We start from the raw sequence: 26,443 nt of genomic DNA on the forward strand, positions 1-26,443 counted from the left end.
CCACAAATCCTGTCAGGGTTTGGGAGGCAGGAAAGATCTCAAGCGTGAGACAGTTCACTGGAAGATTTAAATGGATTATACATTATAGAAAGAGGGCCAGAGAACAAATAGGAAGTGTAAAGATTGAGGGCTTGTTTTTCCACATGCAGGATCTATGAAGGTGTGTCTATGAGTTCGTGCATTTGTGTCTCTGTGTTTGGAAGGGGCGGGGGTTTCAGAGGGAAGAAAGGCAAGATAGCACCCAAAGGAGGAAAGAACAGGTGGGCAGAGTTTATCAGAGATAATAAACTTTCCGCCTTCTAATTTTTGCTTAGCCATTTTTATTTAAATCATCTTAAGTCTATAAAGTGTAAATATAGACTAAGCCTGGTGAAGGCATTATTTCCACATATCAGTACACAATGTGGACTGTTTGAAGGTGATTTGTAGTCAACAAGAGGTGAATATTGGTATTTTTCTACTTTGGCCATCATTCCCTGAGGGTGAGAAAAGGTATTTTTTAATGTATTTATATTCCTTGCTCTTTATAACTCTTGTGCCTCCTAATTTTGAGATTGCTGCCACCAGATGCCAATGAATTCTCTCAGTTCCATGAGGTTATCACAGTACACTTTATCTCAAGTCCTAAAGGGAGGCATTAGAACATCTGTGCATGATTCTCTAAGGGGTGGCTCAAAACTTATCTACACCACCTCCCTGCAGCTCCTATCCAGTTTGAGTAGGAAGATTATCTAGGATGTCTTTGTATGTCAGGCCTGCCTCCCCAAGGGAAAGTGGGAGGGGGGCTTCTCTCCCTTTCTCAAGCTGTCTTAGCTCAGTCTGCTATAACGAAAATCTCGAGTGGTTTAAACAACAGACACTGATTTCTCACAGTTCTGGAGGCTGTGAAGTCCAAGATCAAGTTGCCAGCCAATTCAGTTCCTGATGAGAGCCCTCTTCTTGGATTTGTTATCATGGACAAATTCACTCCTGTCTCTTCTTCTAGATGGCACTTAATCCCATTCCTGATGGCTCTGTCCTCATGATGTTATCACCTCCCAAAGGCCCTACCTCCTAATACCATCACCCTGGGGATTGGGGTTTCAACATATGAATTTGGGGGAAGACACATTTAGTACATAGCACATGCAAATAGTTCTTCAAGGGAACCACTGTAGGGTCTGGGGTGTCTGGCAGGCAGGAGTATCACATCTCCCTACCTCTGTTCCCTCCCTGCCATCCATCATCCATAGACAGCTGGATGCCGAACTCCTGGGCCCCACAGTGACATGGTCCCTGACTGAAGGTTCTTGGGAGAGTCGGGCTGGGGGTTCCCGGATTTGTCAGGAGCGACATAGGCCAGATGCCTGACCCTAACCCAGTGACGTCAGATGAGAAGCTGGCTAGAATTCCCTCCTAAGCAAAGGGAAGAAAGACCTACATCTTCAGACTGTCTGGAATTAGGTGCTGAATGTTCTTTGGGTTCAATGGGCACTATGGAAGGTAGCTATCTTTAGAAGTCTTGAAAAGACACTGTGGAAGGGGTCTGCTTGACAGGGCAAAGCCACACTTGGAGAAGAATCTGTGGAGATGCCCCATCAGCGGAGGTTGCTAAGCAGAGCTCATAAGCAGTCATCTGGGCACATGTCTTACTTCATAATTAGAAGGGTTTTGATACTCAGAGTCAGAGAATGCGGCCGCGTGAGGACCTTTTGGACATTCTCACAAGCACTCCGTGAAAGAAAGCGTCGAACATTCCTTTGGGCATCTTTCCCCAGAGGGCCCAAAACACCAGATTGCAACAGTGGCAGCCAACTAAGACCCCTCCACTCCTTGGACACTCCCCACCCTCCTGCATCCTGCCCTGGAGGCACAAGAAGCAGCAGGTAGCTGGTGGAAGAGAAAGTGCAGGGAAGAGTAGAGAAGCTGACCGGATAGCCCTTCCCCACTGCAGACTCCCAGACCCACATACCTGAGCTATGGTGGATGGGAGAAGGTTTGCATTGGATGCATGATTGGAAGTTTGGTAGTACTCTGGGCTTTCTAGTACCTCCAAAGGAGATCTGTGAGACAGATACTATCCGGAGTCAGGAAAGGCGATCTGACAGAGGGCTGGAAAGAAGACTCTTTCCCACTTTGCTCCCTAAGAAGTCCAGCCCATTCAAAAGCTGATTCTACATCTAAAGCATAATTAGTAAGTAATGAAACTGGTTTTTCCTATGTGGTCTGTAATTCAATTCTGAAGGAAAGAACTAACAAAAAGATGATGTTTTAAGAAACATCATTAACATTACATTTAAAATAAGGAAAGAACGGGGCACCTGGGTGACTCAATCGGTTGAGCCTTAGATTCAGGTCATGATCTCACAGTTCATGGGTTCGAGCTCTGGGTCAGGCTCTGTGCTGACAGCTCAGAGCCTGGAGCCTGTTTCAGACTCTGTGTCTCCCTCTCTCTGCCCCTCCCCCGCTCATGCTGTCTCTCTCTCTGTCTCTCTGTCTCTCTGTCTCTCTCTCTCTCTTTCTCAAAAATAAATAAACATTAAAAAAATTTAAGGGGCGCCTGGGTGGCTCAGCCACTTAAGCGTCCAACTTCAGCTCAGGTCATGATCTCACAGTCCGTGCCAACAGCTCAGAGCCTGGAACCTTCTTCAGATTCTGTGTCTCCCTCTCTCTATGCCCCTCCCCCACTTGCACTCTGTCTTTCACAAAAATAAAATAAAAACATTTAAAAAGTTTTTTCTTTAATTAAAAAAAGAAAAAGATAAAATAAATCAAATGATTTGGTAAATTCACTCAAAAGTAATATAAATAAAAATAGAAAATGGCAGACCTACAGGACCAGCAGTGACTTGTCATCATCATGCTCAGGTTTTCCTTGGCACTTTTTCTCCAGTCAAGCCTCCCCATAGACTACAGATGTGAGGGGATCTCAGACTTCAGGTTAAGCATGTCTATCACTTATACAACATTGTCTGGTGGACCACTTCATGTCATTATTTTCAAAAAAAAAAATATCTCTAAGAAAGAGAGAACATGAGTTGGGGAGAAGTAGAGAGAGGAGGGATCCCAAGCAGGCTCTGCACTGCCAGTGCAGAGCCCGATGGGGGGCTCGAACCCACAAACTGTGAGATAGTCACCTGAACCGAAGTCAAGAGTCAGATGCTTAACTGACTGAGCCACTCAGGTGCCCCCAAATCATTTTTTTCTAAATCCATAAACTAGAAAATAACATTAAGAAATAAAAATATTGCTGTAAATTTTAAATTCATACTGGAAAGAAAATATTCTTAGTGCTGAATTGTCTAACACAGTAGTCACTGGCCATTGTTGCTATTTAAATTTAAGTTAAAATAAAAATAAAGGGGCACCTGGGTGGCTCAGTCGGTTAAGCGTCTGACTTTGGCTCAGGTTATGATCTCGAGGTTTGTGAGTTTGAGCCACGCGTCTGGCTCTGTGCTGACGGCTCAGAGCCTGGAGCCTGCTTCGGATTCTGTGTCTCCCTCTCTCTCTGCACCTCCCCTGCTCATACTCTGTCTCTCTCTTACAAGTAAATAAATATTAAAAAATGAAATAAAAATAAAAATAAATAAATATTCAGTTTCTCCATCACATTAACCATATTTCCTTTTATTTTTTCTTCATTTTTGGAGAGAAAGAGAGAGAGAAAGAGAGGATGCAGGTGAGCAAAAGGCAGAGAGAGAGTGGGTAAGAGAGAGAAAGAGAAAAGTAGGGCTCACCCAAAGCAAGGATCATGTTCACCTGAAGCAGGGCTTGAGTTCACCCAAAGTGGGGATCAGGCTCACAAACCGTGAGATCATGACCTGTGCCGAAGTCAGATGCTTAACCAACTGAGCCACCCAGGCACCCACATTAGCCCCATGTGGCTAATGGCTACCATATTGAACTGTGTAAATATGGAACACTGTCATCATTACAGAAAGTAATATTGGACAACACTATTCTAAAGTTTCAGAGCCAATCATTTTTGACAAAGAAAACAACTCCTGTTTTCTCTGCATGACTAGATATTTTAATCTTCAGCGAATCTGAGTTTTTGTAAAGTATGAAGGTATATGACATCAGAGGCTTGTAAGGACAGAGTATTATTCCTCATTTTAGAGACAGACCAAGTTCCGTTGATAACTTTATTTTTAAACAGCCTTATTAGGGTCAAAAGACAGGCAAAAATCCAGAATTGCAACACTTTTTCCTAGAAACTTAATGCCTTTCAGATTGCTTGTAAGCCATAAAAATTCAGCACTGGGGAATTTAAAATGTTGAGTTAGTGACCTCATAAATTTAGCTTTTTCTCAGGAGTTTTCATGGTTTCCTTGCTAAATACAGAATGCACTTCTTTGTATCACATTCTTTTCCCATATTTGTAACTTTCACTTCCTTTTTACATGATACATATTTTCATATATTAAGGCTACCTTATTTACTGACATGAATAGATATGAGTGCAAGTATTGAAGAAGAGAGAACTTTCAGGAATACTCTTGGAATTCTGTGATCTTATAGGCTAATAAACCTAGAGAACTGGTATTTGTTTGGAACAAGAATGATTACAAGTTCTGAATGTTTTAGATACCACTAGACAGCTCTTCCTCCCCACCAAAGAGGAAACTTAATAAATCTTTGTCAGAATTTAAAATTTCCTCTCACTGCTTCTTCTGGAAATACTTGGAGGACTGGGTCACCAAAACCCACATTCATTGTCTACTGAAGACATGGTCAAATCTCAGACATTTTAGTTAATGCCCAGCCTGAACATGTTATTTAATCTGCCTGCAGTGAAAAAATTGATATGTAACCTATAGATTCTCACTGTGATTTTGTTTTAACTTTCAGTGGATGACAGGGTGACTGAAAACACATCGTTCCTTTACAAGCAACATGGCCACCAATGCAGGACGACCCCTCAACAGCATCCTGGATCAGCGAAGCCCGTAGTGAAGGAATCTTCCTAGAGAATTCTATATATGCGCCTGTATCATGCTTATTGTGGCTTCCACTGCATGGTTCTGACAGTCAGACATCTGAAAATAAATTATCATGATAAGGATTGTTATTTTTAATAGATGCAGAATTTATATTCTTAACTCTTAGGAACTCTTCTAAATGGAAAGAGATAATTAATACACTCCCCACCCTTTCCTACAATTAAAGAAAGAGACACTGACTTTAGAAAACTAATTAATATTGTTCAACAGTTTAGGGAATGCTATTAATTTTCAAAAGTTTAATACAATCCTCACAGAATTTTCCCAGGCCCCGCCACAATACTGGTATAAAACAAACCACATAGGATATTAGAATTCAGAGAAGGGAAAGAGAAATGAAAGTTTGCATTAAAATGATGGCAAAGGAGCACCTGCGTGGCTCAGTCAGTTGAGCATCTGACTCTTGATATTGGCTCAGGTCATGATCTCACTGTGAGTTCAAGCCCCAAATCAGGCTCCGTGCACAGAGCCTGCTTGGGATTCTCTCTCTCTTTCTCTCCCTCCCGCACACACATGCGCTCTCCCTCCCTCTCTCTCTCCTCTCTCAAAATAAATAAACTTAAAAAAAAATTTAAATGATGGCAAAGATTTTGAATTTCCAGGAAGGGAAGTATCCCAAGGAATTCCAGATAGAGTAGGCAGTAAGAAAAGGAAATAACAGGAAAAATGCTGCCATCAGTGCTTCTGAGACTTTAAAGTGCATGGAAATCACAGCTTACTCAAATGAAGCATTTAATAAATAAATCTAGATTAGGACCTGAGATTCTTTTTTTTTTTTTAACGTTTACTTATTTTTGAGACAGAGAGAGACAGAGCATGAACAGGGGAGGGGCAGAGAGAGAGGGAGACACAGAATCTGAAACAGGCTCCAGGCTCTGAGCAGTCAGCACAGAGCCTGACGTAGGGCTCGAACTCATGGACCGTGAGATCATGACCTGAGCCGAAGTCGGACGCTTAACCGACCGAGCCACCCAGGCGCCCCAGGACCTGAGATTCTAAAAGAGCCTTTTTTTGAGTAACAAAAGTACTCAAAAAGAGCCAGGTTTTGAGTAACAAAGCTATGGTAGACTCAGTTACCATAATCAGCATATAACTCACATTTGCATTGATGTTTTGTTATCTAAGATTGGTGCTGAAATATCTTACCTCATTTGACTATAAATGAATGAAATCGGATTCTGTGAAATATCTTGTCTTGTACATCAACTCAAATCTTCTACACCTGCCTTTCCCAAGCTGGATATAATTAGATATGCCTGTTGTACAAATGTTCCATGCTCAAAGAAGTTTGGAAAATATTGCATTAAACACAGATAAGTTTCTTTACGGTAAGACTCTCAGAGCCTTTAGCACAATGTCCGTTATGAATCTTCAAGAGAGAGAATTGACCACACACAATGCTTTCTTCCTAGTATACCTGTTTATACCTCCTGGAGAAACTTCTCTACACTGTGAATAGTGACATATTGACAAGTTCTGAAGTCTCAGTGGTTAAGTTCATAGATACTACTTTGATCAGTGTAATTGCTGACCTATACTTAAGGGTAAGTCACTGATTGGGGTGCCTGGGTGGCTCAGTCCATTGAGCATCAGACTCTTGATTTCGACTCAGGTCATGATCTCATGGTTTGTGGGTTTGAGCCCCACAGCAGGCTCCTTGCTGACAGTGCAGAGCCTGCTTAGGATCTTCTCTCTGCCTCTCTCTCTGCCCCTACCCCCACTCACTTTCTCTCTCTCTCTCTCTCTCTCTCTCTCTCTCCCTCTCTCAAAATAGTAAACTTTAAAAAAGAAAAAAGAAAAAGGCTAAGTCACTAATAAAAGAGTTTTCAAAGATGGTCAAGGCACCAGGTTAGAAATAATGATCACCTTTGTCCCAGTCAATCAGATGGAGCTGACCAGAGAATGCTAGTATAGAAAACACTGGAAAGCACACAATGCTGAGGATGTGCAGAAGGCATGTTATAGAATTAGGATGTTGAAAGCCACCATTTATTTTTTTTTAATGTTTATTTTATTTATTTTATTTTATTGTTTTTTTGACAGAGAGACAGAGACAGAGTGTGAGTGGGGGAGGGAAAGAGAGAAGGAGACAGAATCAGAAGCAGGGTCCCAGCTCTGAGCTGTCAGCACAGAGCCTGATGCAGGGCTCAAACTCATGAACTGTGAGATCATGACCTGAGCCGAAGTTAAATGCTTAACCAACTGAGCCACCCAGGCGCCCCCAAAACCACCATTTCATATGGCACAGGAGAGCTGTAACCTGTAAGGAAATGATAGTGGCAAATAGGACAAACCAGTCCTCTGTGAACCAAACAGAAACAGAATGGCTCATCAGATGTAAGAACGGAAGTGCCCCACCCAGGGAAACGGTTTAAAGAAAGTTTTCCAATCGTGCCACACAGAGCCTTGTGATCATTTCCTTTGCAAGCGAAGAGAAAGAGGAAATGTTTTCCAGAATAAGATTTGGGAAGACTGGTCTCATCTCTACCCACCAAGACAACTGGGAGAGAAGCTTCTAACTACAAAATACGTGAAACCCAAAGCTTCGAGAAATACTTCTCTGACCTCTCTTTAAAATGGTTGTGTTGAGGGGCACCTGGGTGGCTCAGTCAGTTGAGCACTGGACTTCAACTCAGGTCATGATCTCATGGTTTATGAGTTCAAGCCCCCGCATTGGGCTCTCTGCTGTTAGCAAAGAGCCTGCTTCAGATCCTCTGTCTCCCTCTCTCTCTGCCCTTCCCCAGCTCACGCTGTCTCTTCCTCTCTCTCAAAAATAAATCAGCATTTAAAAAATAAATAAACTGGTTCTGTTGAAATAAATAGTAGATTGAAGTTTTGCTTAGAGCAAAGAAGCTTCAACCAAACTGACTTTCTCTTTTACACATAGAATTGTATGCTTTCCAACTTCAGGAGGAAGTAGCAAATATACTGTTATGATAACTCAGTCCCCTGATAACAAAGACTTATCTCCTAGGAAACTGGGATGTAATGGTTCTCAAAATGTAACTGTATCAGAATCACCTGGAGGGCTTGTAAAAACACAGATTCTTGGAACCCACCCTAGAGCTTCTGATTCAGTTGGCCTGGGATGGAGTCTGAGAATTTGCAATTCTATCAAGTTTTCAGGTGATGCTGTCACTGCTGGTCCAAGACCCACACTTTGAAGAAGACTGCTGAAATGGAAGGAGCCTTAGTGATCGCCTGAAGCACCCCCTTTCCCCACAGATGAAGAGTCTGGGGCATGAAAGAACTTACCCCCTAGGGTGGGGCCATGAACAGCCCCCTTGACCACATTCCGGTGTGGCATCTCTGTGCTCTCCTGTCCACTCCTGTTATCAGGAAAAGTTGTGAAACACTTGGATAAGGACCGAAACATGTTACCTTGGGTCTTGCCCATCTACCCTTCTACTGTGTCTTTGCCTTTCACTGTCTTTCAGCTATTTTATAACTCTGAAAGTTGTAGAAAGACGATCAAAATGCAAATGATCATATTCCGAGGAAATGCCAGTGAATTGATATCTGTGAAGTATAATTGTTGGGCTGTCAGTATTAACCAAATATACATCAAGTGTGAAACTATACAGCAGTCTCTTTTTTTTAATATAATTTATTGTCAAATTGGTGTCCATACAACACCCAGTGCTCATCCCAACAAGTGCCCTCTTCCATGGCCACCACCTTCCCTCTCCCCCAGCCCCCATCAACCCTCAGTTCATTCTCAGTATTTAAGAGTCTCAGTCTCAGTATTTATGGTTTGCCTCCCTCCCTCTCTGTAACTTTTTTTCCCCCTTCCCCTCCCCCATGGTCTTCTGTTAAGTTTCTCAGGATCCACATATGAGTGAAAATGTATGGTATCTGTCTTTCTCTGCCTGACTTATTTCACTTACCATAATACCCTCCAGTTCCATCCACGTTGCTGTAAATGGCCAGATTTCATTCTTTCTTATTGTCAAGTAGTATTCCATTGTACATATAAACCACATCTTCTTTATCCACTCGTCAGTTGATGGACATTTAGGCTCTTTCCATAATTTGGCTATTGTTGAAAGTGCTGCTATAAACATTGGGGTACAAGTGCCCCTATGCATCAGCACTCCTATATCCCTTGGGTAAATTCCTAGCAGTGCTATTGCTGCATCATAGGGTAGTTCTATTTTTAATTTTTTGAGGAACCTCCGCACTGTTTTCCAGAACGGCTGCACCAGTTTGCATTCCCACCAGCAGTGCAAGAGGGTTCCCGTTTCTCCACATCCTCTTCAGCATCTATAGTCTCCTGATTTGTTCATTTTAAACACTCTGACTGGTGTGAAGTGGTATCTCAGTGTTTTTTTTTTTTTAATGTTTATTTTTGAGAGAGAGAGACCGGGGGGAGGGGCAGGGAGAGAGAGGGAGACATAGAATCCTAAGCAGGCTCCAGGCTCTGAGCTGTCAGCACAGAGCCCGACACAGGCCTCGAACCCACAAACCGCGAGATCATGACCTGAGCTGAAGTAGAAATCTCAACCGACTGAGCGCCCCAGGCACCCCTGTGTGGTTTTGATTTGTATTTTCCTGATGAGGAGTGATGTTGAGCATCTTTTCATGTGCCTGTTGGCCATCTGGATGTCTTCTTTAAAGAAGTGTCTATTCATGTTTTCTGCCCATTTCTTCACTGGGTTATTTGTTTTTCAGGTGTGGAGTTTGGTGAGCTCTTTATAGATTTTGGATACTAGCCCTTTGTTCAATATGGCATTTGCAAATATCTTTTCCCATTCCGTCAGTTGCCTTTTAGTTTTGTTGATTGTTTCCTTCGCAGTGCAGAAGCTTTTTATTCTCATGAGGTCCCAATAGCTCATTTTTGCTTTTAATTTCCTTGTAAAGGCACATCTTTTAATCAAAATGACTTCTGATCGCTTTGTTTCCTGTGACCCTGTATTTGTCAGCGTTCTCCAGAGAAATAAAACCAGTACAAGGAACTAGCTCATGCAATTATGAAGGCAGGAAAGTTCCCAAATCTTCAGGGTGAGTCAGTAAGCTGGAGACTCAGGAAAGCTGACAGTAGATTTTCAGTCCAAGGGTGAAAGCCTGAGAATCAGGAGACCCAGTGGTGGGTTCCTGTCTGAAGACAGGAGCACTGGGGACCATAGGAGAAACTGATAACCCAACTGAATGGCTTTCAGGCAGGAAGATTTCTCTTTACTTGGCGGAGGGTCAGCCTCTTTGTTCTATTCAGGCCTTCGGTAGAATGTAAGGCCCACCCACACTGGGGAGGGCAATCTGCTTTATTCAGTCTATCAGCTTCAAAGTTCATCTCATCCCAAAACACCCCTCCAGAAGCGCCCAAGCTGCTTTTTGACAAAATATCTGGGCATCCTGGGCATTCGTAAAGTTAACCAACACGGATACCCTGTTGTCACAAACTCTGTATAAGCCCTTAAAATTCCTGACTTCACACTTAGCACAGAAAGCTAGTTACTGTTCATCATATTTGTTCAGTTCTACCACCTGGCCATAACTGAAGATTTACTTAGGACAAAAGGTAAATTCTTGGGGTGCTTGGGTGGCTCAGTCGGTTGAGCATCCGACTTTGGCTCAGGTCATGATCCCACAGTTCATGGGTTTGACCCCTGTGTGGGGCTCTGTGCTGATAGCTCAGATCCTGGAGCCTGTTGTGGATTCTGTGTCTCCCTCTCTCTTTGCCCCTCCCCCATCTGGACTCTCTCTCTCTCTCTCTCTCTCTCTCTCTCTCTCTGTCTCTCAAAAATAAATAAACGTTAAAAAAAAAAAAAAAAGAACAAAAGGTAAATTCTTCCATCATCAGTTTGCTAGGTGTGAGGCACAAGCCAGGGATGAAAAAAATGACCAAAAATAGCTGACTAATACGAAGAATATTGGTGAAGAGGCAGCTTGATTTAAATGGGTTTTACCTAAGAACTTCCTTCTTTCCCTTTTTACCCCTCTCACCAGGGATGTGATTTTATTTTCTCTCGTGATTGCCCTTTTAGGGCTGGAATCCTGCGAGTGTTCCTAGCGCTACCTTATGGAATAGGTTGGGTTTGGTGGGAGACACAGAATGAGGGTAAATAACTCAAAGTGGATTAGAAGTTAGCTGTGGGTACAGGCATCCGTCGCCATGGGGCAGCAAGAGCTGGAAGGAGTAAACAGAAGGAAAGATAGGAAAGAACGTTGAATGGAGCAGAGGGGGTGAGACTGGATGGGAGAAAGTGAGGTGAGCGGAGCAGGCCAGTCACGGTCAGCTCTACATCCTTGAAGACGATGTCAGATTACACCAAGAAGAGAGAAACCAACCTGGAGTTCAGAGAAGGCTCAAGTGGTGAGAGAGAAAAAAGAGCTGTTATCACTGAATTTCTTGAGAAAAACTGTTAAGAAGAAGACTGATGCCTTAAAGGACAGTGGCATCCACGGGTCAAGCAAGCTTGAAATAAAAGGCAGATTTGATTGAATCATTACACATGAATGCCAGGTTCTTTCTTACCTTCGGGTTTTATGCATGCTCTTCCCTCTGCCTGGAATGCCTTCTCTCTCTCTGCCATCACCTGTTCACTCTTGTTAATTATTAGGTCTCCACCTACCTGCTCTTTCTCCCAGAAGACTCCTCTAACCCCCGGAGACTGGGTTTGGTGCCCTCCCCCGTGTTCTTGCCTCACCCTATTCTGGAACTTATTGCGCCCATTGAGATTGCTTTCTGCCATGCCTGTTTTCCTGAGTGAGCTGGGAGCTCCTTTACGACAACGGCCGTGGCTTGTTTGAAGTTGTATCTCCAGAACATCCTTCAGCGCCCAGCACTGTACAGGAGTTCAACAGATATTTGCTACTAAACTGGGCTAATGGAAGGATCCCTGAGGACACTACTCCTGCTTTCTCAATGGCATTTAAGGCCCTGTGCTGGGCGTTTGGTGGTGGAGCATCAGGAAGAGTGAGGTAGATAAAGCAAAGCGTCTGGACACTCTGCTGAGCCCCGAAGGAGCCTGGTAACAGCTGTGACTCATGGTGTGGTACAAGACAAGTGAAACAATACACTACGGTAGCCCAGGACAGGAGAGTAGGAGTGCCAGATCTAGTAAAGAAAAATACAGGGTGCCTGGGCACCCGGGTGGCTCAGTTGGTTAAGTGTCCAACTTTGGCTCACGTCATGATCTCACGGTTTGTGGGTTTGAGCCCCGTGTCGGGCTCTGTGCTGACAGCCCAGAGCCTGGAGCCTGCTTCAGATTCTGTGTCTCCTTCTCTCTGTCCCTCCCCCTTCATGCTCTGTGTGTCTCTCTCTCTGAAATAAATGAACATTAAAAAAATTTTTTTTAAAAACACAGGGTGCCCAGTTAAATTTGAATTTCAGATAAACAACTAATAATACATATAAATCTCATGGGATATTGGAGGCATACTAATGCTGATAGTTATACATTGCTTGTTAAAATAAAGGTTTGACCTGGCCTGTGATTTATTAATCCTAAGAGAGAGGAACATGGCCTATAAGAGATACTATAACTTCTGTCTTATAGGGGGCATAATGCGGATAGAAGAGAAATATGGATGATTCTGGAAAGATTTTCTTTTTATTTCTTTTTTTACAAATATTTTTAATGCTTATTTATTTTTGAGAGGGAGAGAGTGAGCAAGTGGAAGAGGGGCAGAGAGAAAGGGAGACACAGAATCTGAAGCAGGTTCCAGGCCTGCTGTCAGCACAGAGCCCAATGTGGGGCTCGAATTCACAAACCTGAGCCAAAGTCAGACGCTTAGCTGGCTGAGCCACCCAGGCTCCCCCAGAAAGATTTTCTAGGCAAAATGGGAACTGAGTTGAGTTGCAAAGGACGCAAGCCACAACGTGAGGAAATGTAGTTCAAGCAGAAGACCTTTCTGGTGAAAAGTCAGTGGCAGGTCCAGAGACTGGCTGAAATCTGGTTTGGCTAGTGTGAGAAGGTAGGAAATGAATGGTGAGCAGCCCAGCTAGATGGTTGGGCAGGGTCTGGTCACTCCACTTGTGTCAGAGCCCCAGCACCCCCAGCACCCCTGCCCTACTCGCCTAGGCCAGACTTCATGAGCAGGCAAGATGGGATCTTTCTGCCTGGGCAAATGTTTCATCTTTACCCAGTTGAGTAGCATTGGACATTAGTCTCTCCCCGTCAATAATGAAGAAGGAACACCAGGGATATTTCGCAAGGGTGATAAATTGCTCAATTGTTTGCATTTTTTTTTCAAATATGGGTGTCAAAATAGCACCTCTAACCAAGTTGAGGAGAAAGTGAATATTAACAATGACTTATCAAAACAAGATGGGAAATACTAACAACTTCTAAAGCATTTATAATTTAGTCTTTTACACTTCTCTCTTACAACATTTATTTAGCACTATATGGTAAATATATAATGAAATTGATAAAATAGTTTACTTTCCATCTAGGTAAGAGGTGGAAATGTTTATGTAAACTTTTTTGAACACCTGCTCTGCTCCAGGTGGCAACATATACAATTTTTTAATCTTTTTTTTTAAATATTTTACTCTTTTTAAGCAATCTCTACACCCAACACAGGGCTTGAAATCAGAACCTCGAGATCAAGAGTCATAGCTCCACTGACCAAGCCAGCCAGGCACCCCAATAATTTCCCTTAGTCTTAATCACAACATTACTAAATGTTATTGTACGTACAAACATATACAATAATAATATAACACTATTGTGTATATAAGCATATACAATAATGCTATAATGATTGTTATGTGCCTCTTGCTGAGTGAGGTTCATGTTAATTTGCTCATCTATGATCACTCAACGAGCAATTTGGTGATTTTAGGATTCAAATCTGATTTGACTCCAACGTCTATATTGTTTCTATTATATCACACCTATAGATATAGATCCACGGATAAATAACAATTGTTGAGCCTTATGGCATACACATTGTGGGAACAGAAAGGAAAGAATGTCTAATTCTGCTTCATGGGCATCAGGAATGGCTTCACAAGGGAAGTGATGCTTGAGTAGTGATTGACAAAATTATCTCATCTTCTGATCAGATTAATAATAGGCAATATATGAAGCATACTCACAATAAAAGATTATTACTAGTTTTTTTTTAATTATTACTAGTTTTAAAAACAGATATTGTATTAATTCAAAAAAGCTTTCATTAGGTCTTTGTATTCTTTTATTAAATGTTCCACATGGTGACACACACTTACATTGTCATACTTGCTTCCTTTTTTATTAAACACCCACTAATGTAATTAGTCATATTCATTAAATGGTCATTATTTATAATCTTCAGTACTTATATGATTATAGTTTGATACCTCTTTTGTTAGAAGCACTACGCATTCACATAAAAATATATTTTAAATATCTTTATAATTCTATGACCTACATGAATGGTTACATAGTTGGGTTGACTAAATTCCTCCCACATAATTATTTCAATTATATAAAATATTACTTACATAAGTAGAATGGTATTATAGTTGTAAAATATTCAATTCTGCAATTATGTAAGATTAAATTAAGTAAGAAGGACTGAAATTTTAGCAGCATACTACTTAGAGAACATCTGAATGGTTCTATTCCTATATTTTATTTTATTTATTTGTTTTTTTAAAGTCTATTTATTTACTTATTTTAAAGGTTACACTCATTACTTTTTTTAAGTTAATTTATTTATTTTGAGAGAGGCAGAGAGTGAATGGGAGTAGGGGAGGGGCAGAGAGAACAGGAGAGAGAGAAAGAATCCCAAGCAGGCTCAGCACTGCCAAGACTAAGTCTGAGTCTAGAACTCATGAACTGTGAGATCATGACCTGAGCCGAAATCAAGATTCAGAGGCTTAATGGACTGAGCCACCTAGTTGCCTCTAAAGTTTATTTATTTATTTTTTAACGTTTATTTTTGAGACAGAGACAGAGCATGAACGGGGGAGGGTCGGAGAGAGAGGGAGACACAGAACCGGAAGCAAGCTCCAGGCTCTGGGCCATCAGCCCAGAGCCCAACGTGGGGCTCAAACTCACAGACCGCGAGATCGTGACCTGAGCTGAAGTCGGAAGCTTAACTGACTGAGCCACCCAGGTTCCCCTAAAGTTTATTTATTTAAGTAATCTCTATACCCAACATGGGACTTGAACCCATGACCCTGAGATCAAGAGTCACATGCCCCACCAACTGAGCCAGCTAGGTGCCCCTCTATTTCTATACTTTAAACGATGCACCTATAGTGATAAAATATGAAAGCAAAATGTTTTTCAATGTTTTGCTTTCTTAAAAGACATTAACCAAATTTTAGTTTAAAACCTCAAAGAGTGTTAGTTATGAATATATTCTTGTGGGTTGAATCCTCTCTGAACCCAAACCTGGCTTCCAAATTCTCTTTCAAGGAAGCCCTCTAGAGGGATTTCACTTACTCTGGTTAATACCTATTTTTCCTGGCAACTCATTGTCCATTGCCTTAGAAACTTTTGCAGATTTTTCTCCCATAGAAAAGGCTATTAAAAAGTTCCCAGGACTCTATTCTTCGCTTAGTAAGCTTAGCTGTCTTTGACTGACTTTCTGACAATGACCGTCCAGAAGCTGCAGGAAGAAGGCTGTAATTCTGACCTTGACAACAACACTGGTGAGGAAGGTTATGTGCTTGAATTTCAGATGTGTTCCTCAGGGAGTCATGTAAATTTGATGCTTATACTCATTAAAGAAGAAATCTTTTTTTATTAAAGGATAAATTTAAATGAAGAGAAAATTACGACTTTCACACAATATAAAATAACCACGTATAGAAGATTTTATTTACCTCAGGAATTAATGAGGGGCCAACAGATGTTGTAGCCAGTTTAAAAGAGAACCACAAGTTTGTAGTCAGATAAAGAATGTGAAATGAATTTGCAAACAGATGCAAAACTGGCAAAACTGGTCAATATCCACTGGAATACAATTTGCATTTTTGCGGACAGGAAGTGTTTGCATTACAATAAATTTTCCACAAGTTAACTTCTGTATCTAAAAGGTTGTGAAGGGAGGGATGCCTGGGTGGCTCAGTCTGTGAAGCAGCTGACTTTGGTTCAGGTCATGATCTTGCAGTTCTTGAGTTCAAACCCTGCATCGGGCTCTTTGCTGTCAGCATAGAACTGGCTTTGGATCCTCTGTCCCCTTCTCTCTCTCTCTCTCAAAAATAAACAAAAACATTTTTTAAAATATTAAAAAATAAATAACAGGTTATGAAATAGCCTCGTTGAAGGTAGATAAAGATATAGGGGCGCCTGGGTGGCGCAGTCGGTTAAGCGTCCGACTTCAGCCAGGTCACGATCTCGCGGTCTGTGAGTTCGAGCCCCGCGTCAGGCTCTGGGCTGATGGCTCAGAGCCTGGAGCCTGTTTCCGATTCTGTGTCTCCCTCTCTCTCTGCCCCTCCCCCATTCATGCTCTGTCTCTCTCTGTCCCAAAAATAAATAAATGTTGAAAAAAAATTTTTTAAAAAGATCTTATAAAAAAAAAAAAAGATATAGATAACCCAGATGGATGAGGTAGAAGGCAATTAGTAAATTTCAAAGTCTGTCCCATTTTTTCTCATGTATTCTTTATTTAAACGGTGCTTTTGGGGGGCATCTGGGTGGGTCAGTCGGTTGAGTGTCTGACTTCAACTCGGATCATGATCTCATGGTTTGTGAGTTCCAGTCCTGCATGGGGTGGGCTCACTGTTGTCAACGCAGAGCCCGCTTCAGATCTTCTGTCCCCCTCTCTCTTTGTCCCTCCCTCTCCCTCACTCTCTTTCTTTCAAAAACAAATAGAAAAAAATTTTTTAAATAATAAAGGGTGCTTTTAATGCATATGACATCGTATTAATGATAAATAGCTCAAGATTTAGAAATTAACTGGTAAATAAATTAGTTGTTGCAGTCAAAGTCTCACATGCAGGAGTCTGGTACTGAAATTCACTTTGGACAATAACATAAAACGTAAGCATTCTTTTGAGAATCTGGCACTGACTAATTCTACGTTGACACCAAAGCTGAAATGTTATTCGATTTTCTGTCCATGTCCGTGAAATACAATATAAACATTCTGAATGATTCGGATCAGTTATCTAACTACGAGCAATTTCCATGCCACTCACAGATCTACCTCTATCATAATAACAATAATACCAGCAGTAATAATAAAAACTATGGCAGCCAAGTCTTACCAATCCCTTAACATGTGCCAAACCGTGTTAGGTCTTTCACCGATAACTGTTTAATTTTCATAATACCACATACAGTGGGGTATAATTATACCTATTTATGGAATAGCAGTTCATGCCTTCCTTACTCTAAGCTCTTCTTTTTAAATAAAGAAAAGGAAATTTTAAGCAAACAAGTTTCATTGAATGATCTGAATTATAGTATTTCAAAAGCAGCACGGTTGGGTGAACTAAATAGCAATCCTTTTTTGGCTCTGGTTTCCTCAATGACTTGGCTTCTTTCCCCTCAGTTTTAAGTTATGAATAGCATTATATAATTGCTGATGTTTAATCTCTGGGCAATGCTTCGAGACATCTCTTAAGGTCTAAAACCCTCAATTATTCCTCTTTTTATGAGTGGAGAGAATTGGAAAGGACTTGAGTGCCTTGCTTTCAACAGACAGATTTAGAGTCTGGAATTGTTGACGTCTAGCCATTCAGAGAGAAAACATCTAAAAGAATAATGCAATAAAATTACAAAACAAACATCTTTTGGGGAACTGAGATACTCTCTGGACTGCCCACATTGGAAAACTGTGTTCACACTTACACATCTTCTTTGCACTCCTTCCTCCTTTTTTTCTCCATCTCTGTTCTCTTTATTGGCTTTGTATGATTAAAGAGTCATTTAGTACCTCTGACCACACAAAAGAATAAAGAAATAGGCGAAGTTTGACTTTCTCTATGGCATATGCAAAGGAATTCATTTTAATATATGTTGCATTTATTTTACAGATGACTTTTTCTTGTTTTCCTAGAGTTACAGTTCTAAACTCTCTCCAACTTGCTCTGCGTTTTTAATTCCTCACTTTGCATTGTGGCAAAAGGAGAAAAAAAGCAATCACTATGCCAAGGACACCCTCTAAATAAAGATGGTTTATCCCAGGCCTGACTGTGAGCTTTCTCCTCCCTACCGATAGAAAGTGTTAGAAAAAGGAAGTAGCATGAGTCATTACTATTGCCACACATTCAGGAAAACCCCTGCTCGGTCTTCCTCTCTACCCTGTGTATGACAGGAGGTAAATTTTCAGAACATATATTCAGGAGTTTTCTGTAAGAATGCAGCATCAATTTGATTAAAAACAATAAAAAGAAGGACAGACATAAAAAATCTTTGAAGAAGAGAAGAATGAGTCTGATCTAAATTTGTTGAGAGGCTTGTTGTTTGGAAGTGGGAATGCTGTGTCCATTTCCTACACATCCTCTAAAATAACTAGGACCACTCCTAGATCAGGTCACCCAAGCATATCCCACCCCTAAGTGACTGACATATACACAGGATTGTTTCTGTGGGGAAGACACATTCAGCTTTCCAGTTTGATTACCAAGGACATGTTCAACAAAATGAAAAGACAACCTACAGAATGGGAGAAAATATTTGCAGACCATATAGTTAATTTTATACATGGTGTGAGGTAAGGGGTTCAACTTTATTCTTTTGCATCCAGTTGTTCCAACACTATCTGTTGAAAAGATAAAAGATTTGGTGTGTGTGTGTGTGTGTGTGTGTGTGTGTGTGTGTTTAAAGTATAATCTCTATTTTATTTTATTTTTTGCACAAAGCAGTTTTTCTTCAGTCCTTAAAGACTTACCTCCTTACATGGGCTTTGATGGAGGTCATGAGGCAGCACCTGTGGGTCTAAATCAGAGTGGGGTCTTTCTGTGCTTCACGAGGGTGATTCCTAACTACTTTGCTGTGAATGGCACAACTCACACAGCAATGTAGTTTTGTATACAGCTTGAGAAGCATCTAGGCGTCCAAGACACTTGCTTCAGAAATGTCCTTGATGGTGGCAGCCTCCACTATGTTCAGAATAATGAACTTCCTAATAGTCTTTTCCTTGGGCACGCAGTGGGAGAAGTTGGTGGAGGAAACGGGCTGCAATTGGCCATGGCCCTTTCTGGCATGACCATTATTCCTTCTTTTCCTGGTCATCTTCGAAGCAAGGACTCGAGAGAGTGAAAAGATTATGGTTTATCCATTGAATTATGCCAGTGCCGCATTGTCTTTACCACTTTATTACTGTAGCTTTGTAATAAGTTTTGAAACTGGGAAGTCTACATCCTACAAGTTTCTTAATCTTTTAAAAGATTGCTTTGAGGGGCGCCTGGGTGGCGCAGTCGGTTAAGCGTCCGACTTCAGCCAGGTCACGATCTCGCGGTCCGTGAGTTCGAGCCCCGCGTCAGGCTCTGGGCTGATGGCTCCGAGCCTGGAGCCTGTTTCCAATTCTGTGTCTCCCTCTCTCTCTGCCTCTCCCCCGTTCATGCTCTGTCTCTCTCTGTCCCAAAAGTAAATAAACGTTGAAAAAAAAAAATTAAAAAAAAAAAAAAAAAAAAAGATTGCTTTGAATATTCTGTTTCCATGAGTTTCCATATAAATATTAACCTGTCAGTTTCTGCAAAAAAAAAAAAAAAAAAAAAATAGCAGCTGGGACTTTGAGAGGGATTGAGTTGAACGCATAGATCAGTTTGTGGAATATTGCCATCTTAACAATGGTGCCTTCTGATCCTTTGTGTATTTTCTGTATATAAATCTTGTGCTTTAAATAAATTAATTTCTGGGGCGCCTGGGTGGCTCAATCGGTTAAGCGTCCAACTTCGGCTCAGGTCATGATCTCACTGTCCGTGAGTTCGAGCCCCGCGTCGGGCTCTGTGCTGACAGCTCAGAGCCTGAGACCTGTTTCGGATTCTGTGTCTCCCTCTCTCTCTGACCCTCCCGTGTTCATGCTCTGTCTCTCTCTGTCTCAAAAATAAATAAACGTTAAAAAAATTTTTTTAAATAAATTCATTTCTAAATTTTTTTTTGCTCTTGTAAATGGAATTTACAAGATTGATTATAGGTGATTATAGTTGATTATAGTTTTGGATTATTCTCACACTTTCCTTTAATTCTTTAAACATGGTTTCCTTTAGTTCATTAGGTGATTTAAAGTCTTTGTTTAAAAAGTCCAAAGTCTGGACATTGTTAGAATTGTCTGGTTGTTTTCTTTTGCATGGGCTACACATTCTTGTTTCTTTGTGTGTCTCATATTTTTCTGTTGAAAAAATATGTTTCTTTTTATAAACTATATATTGTGGCAACTCTGGAAATCAGATGCTCTCTCCAGGCTTTTTTGTTGCTGTTTTTTTGTTTTTGTTATTATTGTTGCTGTTTATTTATTTATCGGTTTAGTGACTTTTCTGCAGTCTTTGTGTAAAGTCTGTGTTCTTTGTCATATGTGGCTGTTGAAGTCTCTGCCTGGTTAGCTTAGTGGTCAGCTAATGATTACCTAGAGATTTCCATAAATGCTTTGAACTAATAACTCTCCCAGCCTTTGTGTGTTGGGATCTTACAGCTCTGTCTTAGCTTGTGCAGAGCGTCAAGGCAAGCTAGAGAGGAAAGATTAGGACCTTCTGGGGCCTTTTCTGTGTATGCACATGGTCTTCTAGATTTCCAAGAATGTGTGTGAGCTTTTCAAAATCTCTTATGGACCTCTCATTTCCCTGTTGTTCTTTTTTAAGTGTTTTGATTAGGCCCACTCAGTAACCTCATCTCAGATAGATGCAATATTAAACAATTGCCATTGATTTTTTTTCCCCAAAGTCCCTAGAATCAGGGATGTTGGTACAGAGCATGCTCTGAGTCAGGTCAAATAAAGTCAGGTCATGGGAAGGGGGATTTTCAATAAGAGGCTTTACTGGTCAAATGTTGACAACTGGTCAAATGTTGACAGGCTTTGGGGAAGTTCCAAACCCATTCTACCCTCTCCAGTTAGACTGCTGGTTCACACAGCTATCACGTTGTGCAACTTTTGGTCCTCAAGGGGAGAGGAGGATGGTTCTTACCAAGAGTCAGCCATTTTTCTTGATAAACACGACTTGGAATTGTGTAATTCTTTAGTTAATTTTCAGAATACAGAAAAATTTGATTTCGACTTTTGCCACAGCTTTTATTGCCTTTATGGAGAAGCAGATTTTTGGAGATCCTTATCTGCCATTCAGGAAGCACTTTTTTTTTTATGAAGTTAAAAGATAATTTTTTAAAGGTAAAAACATGATACATAAATCAATACAAATATTAAATAAACACATGGCAAAGGTTTTATTTAATTCATTACTTAATGTGGGACAGTAAGATGTTATATATTCAAGAAAGTATTGAAAGAACACACACACACACACACACACACACACACACGCATACACAGACAATTGAGAAAGCTGTATACTAGGACTTACAACACTATGTTAAATAACAATGGTGAGAGTGAACTATTGGGACCTCATCAAGATAAAAAGCTTCTACACTGCAAACAATTGACAAAACTAAAAGGCAACTGATGGAATGGGAAAAGATATTTGCAAATGACATATCAGATAAAGGGCTAGTATCTAAAATCTATAAAGAACTCACCAAACTCCACACCCAAAAAACAAATAATCCAGTGAAGAAATGGGCAGAAGACAGGAACAGACACTTTTTCAAAGAAGACATCCAGATGGCCAATAGACACATGAAAAGATGCTCAACATCACTCCTCATCAGGGAAATACAAATCAAAACCACAGTGAGATACCACCTCATGCCTGTCAGAGTGGCTAAAATGAACAAATCAGGAGACTGTAGATGTTGGTGAGGATGTGGAGAAATGGGAACCCTCTTGCACTGTTGGTGGGAATGCAAACTGGTGCAGCCACTCTGGAAAACAGTGTGGAGTTTCCTCAAAAAATTAAAAATAGAACTACCCTATGACCCAGCAATAGCACTGCTAGGAATTTACCCAAGGGATACAGGAGTGCTGATGCATAGGGGCACTTGTACCCCAATGTTTATAGCAGCACTTTCAACAATAGCCAAATTATGGAAAGACCCTAAATGTCCATCAACTGATGAATGGATAAAGAAATTGTGGTTTACATACACAATGGAATACTACTTGGCAATGAGAACGAATGAGATGTGGCCTTTTGTAGCAACGTGGATGGAACTGGAGAGTGTTAATGCTAAGTGAAATAAGTCATACAGAGAAAGACAGATACCATATGTTTTCATTCTTTTTTTTTAATTTTTTTAAATGTTTTTATTTATTTTTGAGACAGAGAGAGACAGAGCATGAGCAGGGGAGGGGCAGAGAGAGAGGGAGACACAGAATCTGAAGCAGGCTCCAGGCTCTGAGCTGTCAGCACAGAGCCTGACGCGGGGCTCGAACTCACGGACCGTGAGATCAGGACCTGAGCTGAAGTCGGACACCCAACCGACCGAGCCACCCAGGCACCCCCATATGTTTTCATTCTTATGTGGATCCTGAGAAACTTAACAGAAGACCATGGGGGAGGGGAAGGAAAAAAAAGAGAGGGAGGGAGCCAAACCACAAGAGACTCTTAAAAACTGAGAATAAACTGGGGGTTGATAGGGGGTGGGAGGGAGGGGAGGGTGAGTGGTGGGCATTGAGGAGGGCACCTGTTGGGATGAGCACTGGGTGTTGTATGGAAACCAATTTGACAATAAATTTCATATTTTAAAAAAAAGGAAAAAAAGTTGTGCCTTTAATTTGCCTTATAAATCTTTTCAGGATCCAGGTATATCCCATCTCCCTGGGTAATTAGTTCACTTTTCACTACATGTGGATGACGTGATTCTTATAGGTCACTTTTCCATATTAAATGTCAAGGGCCTTTGAAGACTATTCCTAGTTTATTTGATAGGAATCAATTCCCTACATACAGCCCCACGAATTTTCTCCACGTGTGTATACATGACAAGGAAGCAACCTAGGGTACTGCATCGATTTAGAGGAAGTCAGAAAACAGGGAAATGTCTGTGAGCCCTGATAGTCAGGAAGGGGGGGGGGGGAATCTAAAATCAATTAATGTTTTCTCTTTAGATTCTCTCATTTCCTATAATGTTATACAAAGTAAAGATTTCGGAAGAAAGAGAAGATTCGAGGACATGGAGGGAGAGGATAAAGTGGGAGTTTTGTGGGGATTTCAAGGGCATCAAAGTGATGATCATACAGAGCTAAACACGGCTGGCTTCATAGATGTGCCACATGTGCAGTTGCACAGGACCTGCACTCAGAAGGGCCCTGCCCTGGCTTTAAATGCTTTATTGTCAGTGTCAGAGATTCTTAGTTTTTGAGCCAAGGGGTCCAAATTTTCATGTCACGCTTGGTCCACAAATTATGCAATAAACCCTGATGCTACATCAAGCTTTTTTTAAGTTTGAACCAATTACAAATTAAAAGTAAGCATTTATTCAAATTTCCACCTATTTATTACTTTGATGGCCTTATACTAGGATCCAAGAATAATAGCAAACCAAACTGAGATCTCACAGTCCCATGCTTTTCCCACAGATGGAAAGAATAGGAGTCAAGAAACGACTCTGAGCAACAACCATCAGGAGTCATGTACAATTGATCTTTGCGCAGAGCGTAGGAAGAGACGCGTGTTCCTATTAGCAGTTCTTACACGAGCTTAGATAACTGCTCCTAAAATCGAATGCTAGACCTCTAGTAATGGGTGACATCTGCCCCTAGCTAGTGAAGTGGCTTCAAAATCCCCAATCTAGGAACTGAGTAATTCGTCACCATTGTCAAAACCATCCTTTGTCATCCTTCACCCTTAACAGACGTTACCCGGTGTAAGAAAAAGAAAATGCCTACAAGCTGAGAGTGCATTACTCACTGTAGAAAAGCAATTACCCTTACTCCCATTTCAGGCATTGAAACAGACCAAATGTCCTATTTCCACGTTCTATACACACATATTCATATAAATACAAACGTGCATCTCTGCACGAAGTGACAGGGCTTTCTATTTGTAGACATATTTGTATGTAACATACTCTGGATAGAGGGGCACATGAGGCGGGGGGGCTCAGCCAGTTAAGCGCCCAACTCTTGATTTCAGCTCAGGTCATGATCTCAGGATTCATGAGCGAGAGCCCCGCCTACGGCTCTGCACTGACAGCATGGAGACTGCTTGGGATTTCTTTCTGCCTCTCTCTCTCAAAAAAAAAATAGGATGTAAAAAATTTCTTTAACATACTCTGAAAAGATATTTAAAATGAAGGAATTTGGATATGATCAATATCTTCCAAGAACTTTCATCTGGTAAGACAGAGGTCACTGCTGCCCAAATTGATAAATGGAGAGCCTGACCTGCTGGTATGGCAGTGCTCTTAATCAGCTCCCAAAATAAAAGAACATAGCCCCATCACTGCTGATTCACCACTACCCTCAAGGGTTTGGGTTTCCTTCATGTGGCAGAATCTTCTGCATCCGCCCCCACACACTTCACCCCATATACTGGTTCTTTTTCTTCCATACTAAGTTTCAAGCAATAGGATTGTATTGGCCAGAGTTCCCCAGAGAAACAGAACCAATAGGAGATAGAGAGAGGGGGGGATTTATTAAAGGGAATTAGCGCATGTGATTGTGGAGGCTGACAAGTCCCAAGATTTGTCATCTGTTAGCTAGAGACCTAGGAAGCCAATGGTGCAGTTCTCATGTGAAGGTGGACAGGCTTGAGACCCAGAAAGAGCCAATGTCTCTTATCTGGTCTAAAGGCAGGAAAGAGCCAACATCCCAACTCAAGGGAGGCAGGCAGGAGGAGATCTCTCTTACTCACAGCCTTTTTGTTCTATTCAGTACTTCAACTGATCAGACAAGCTCCACCCACATTAGGGAGGCCTATCTGCTTTACTCATTTTACTAATTAAAAAGTAAATCCCAGGAAGCCTGGGTGGCTCAGTCGGTTAAGCCTCAGACTCTTGATTTTGACTCAGGTCATGATCTCATGATTCATGAGTTTGAGCTTCTTTGCTGACAGTACAGAGCCTACCTGGGATTCTGTCTCACTCCCTCTCTCTGCCCCTCCCTCGCTCATTCTCTCTCTCTCTCTTTCTTTCTCTCAAAATAAAAACAAAGAAACAAAAAAGTAAATCTCATGCAAAAACACCCTCACAGAGACACCCAGAATAATGTTTGACCAAACATCTGGGGACCCCATGGCCCAGAAGCATCTCATGGCAGCTTCCAGGATAGCCAGCCCACCAAGTTGGCCTCTCTTCTTCTGTGTCCCTACTCCCTGTAACCATCTTGAACCCTAACAATGAGCAGCTGGCATCTCAGATTATAATAACGAGGGACATCCCTAGGGGCACCTGAGTGGCTCTATAGGTTAAGCGTCTGACTTCGGCTCAGGTCATGATCTCATGGTTTGTGAGTTCGAGCCCCGCATCAGGCTCTGGTCTGCCCCTCCACTGCTTGCACTCTGTCTCCCGCATTGTCTCAAAAATAAATAAACTTTAAAAAAAAAATTAATATAATAATGAGGGACATCCCTTAACAAGAGCAGATAAATTTGAGGCTCCGAAGATTTTATGGAGCAGAACCTCCAAACCAACCCAGGACTCTATGTTCACACCTACTCTATGATGTGAAAAAAAAAAAATGCTTTTTCACATTATAGAAGAATCTTTCCATTGTTACAAGGGGGTGGTGATTGGGGCTGGGGCACACGCATGGAATCTGCCCCTTTGCCACTGATTCTAATCCCAATACACCTCCCTTATTCTCCCATTGCACATTACAGAACAGGATCACACATTGGACAACAAATTAGCTAAAATACGACTAGAAAGAAAGAAAGCTATAAGACCTGTGTAGCTCACCAACTCTACAGTGAGGGTGATAATAAGACTTCTACAGCACAGTGATCTTTCGTGCACCTTTCACAACAATTCATTTCTTTCCAAAAATAACATTGTGAAGCAGAGAAACCTGATATTTTCACCCTCATGTTTCTCTCTGAAAAATCTAGGATTGCTCTGCTTGGATGATAATTTGGTTTTAATTGATTCTTCATATGAAGCTAAGCAAAACCATGCAGAATCAAGTGGGCAATCTAATATCTTATTAAATAGAACACTATCACTTTGCAAACGTTTATGGGGAGCTTTAAAACGGCCTTTATAAATGCAAATTAAGCCTTAAAGCAATATGCTGAGATAATAATAAAATTCTGTTTTAACATGATCAACATCAAAATGACTGCTAAATTTAATTGCCTTTCAATGGAAACCTCTGGTCACTGTAGAACAGAAGGACCTTGGGCTTGTCATTTGTTCGTTGTCTTGGGTTTTCAATTAAACAAGAAAACGCTATTATTGGTGTTAAATGCATGTTAGCATTAAAGGCCAGGGGAGGGGCGCCTGGCTGGCTTAGTTTAGTGAAGTGTGCAGCTTTTGATCTTGAGGTTGTGGGTTCAAGCCCCACGTTGGATGTAGAGA

General features: G+C 41.3%; 2 long non-coding RNA genes, 1 other non-coding gene and 1 pseudogene across 3 annotated transcripts; 1 reads left to right on the forward strand and 3 right to left on the reverse strand.

Annotated features, from left to right (window-relative positions):
• Nucleotides 1-1,525: 1,525 nt before the first annotated feature.
• Nucleotides 1,526-5,057, forward strand: LOC109503358. The gene is made up of 2 exons (XR_002162282.3): nucleotides 1,526-2,173; nucleotides 4,831-5,057. It is a non-coding gene; the product is annotated as an uncharacterized LOC109503358 (long non-coding RNA).
• LOC123379882 lies at nucleotides 4,111-8,395 on the reverse strand. Its single transcript, XR_006584852.1, has 2 exons — nucleotides 8,238-8,395; nucleotides 4,111-5,018 (listed from the first exon to the last, which is right to left on the reverse strand). It is a non-coding gene; the product is annotated as an uncharacterized LOC123379882 (long non-coding RNA).
• Nucleotides 8,396-15,067: 6,672 nt separating this feature from the next.
• On the reverse strand, nucleotides 15,068-15,140 carry TRNAK-CUU. The gene has a single exon. It is a non-coding gene; the product is annotated as a tRNA-Lys (tRNA).
• A 3,625-nt stretch (nucleotides 15,141-18,765) lies between these two features.
• LOC102902126 lies at nucleotides 18,766-19,226 on the reverse strand (annotated as a pseudogene).
• Nucleotides 19,227-26,443: the final 7,217 nt, after the last annotated feature.

This window comes from Felis catus, chromosome C2 (genome assembly GCF_018350175.1).
Source record: "Felis catus isolate Fca126 chromosome C2, F.catus_Fca126_mat1.0, whole genome shotgun sequence".
NCBI classification, from domain to species: domain Eukaryota; kingdom Metazoa; phylum Chordata; class Mammalia; order Carnivora; family Felidae; genus Felis; species Felis catus.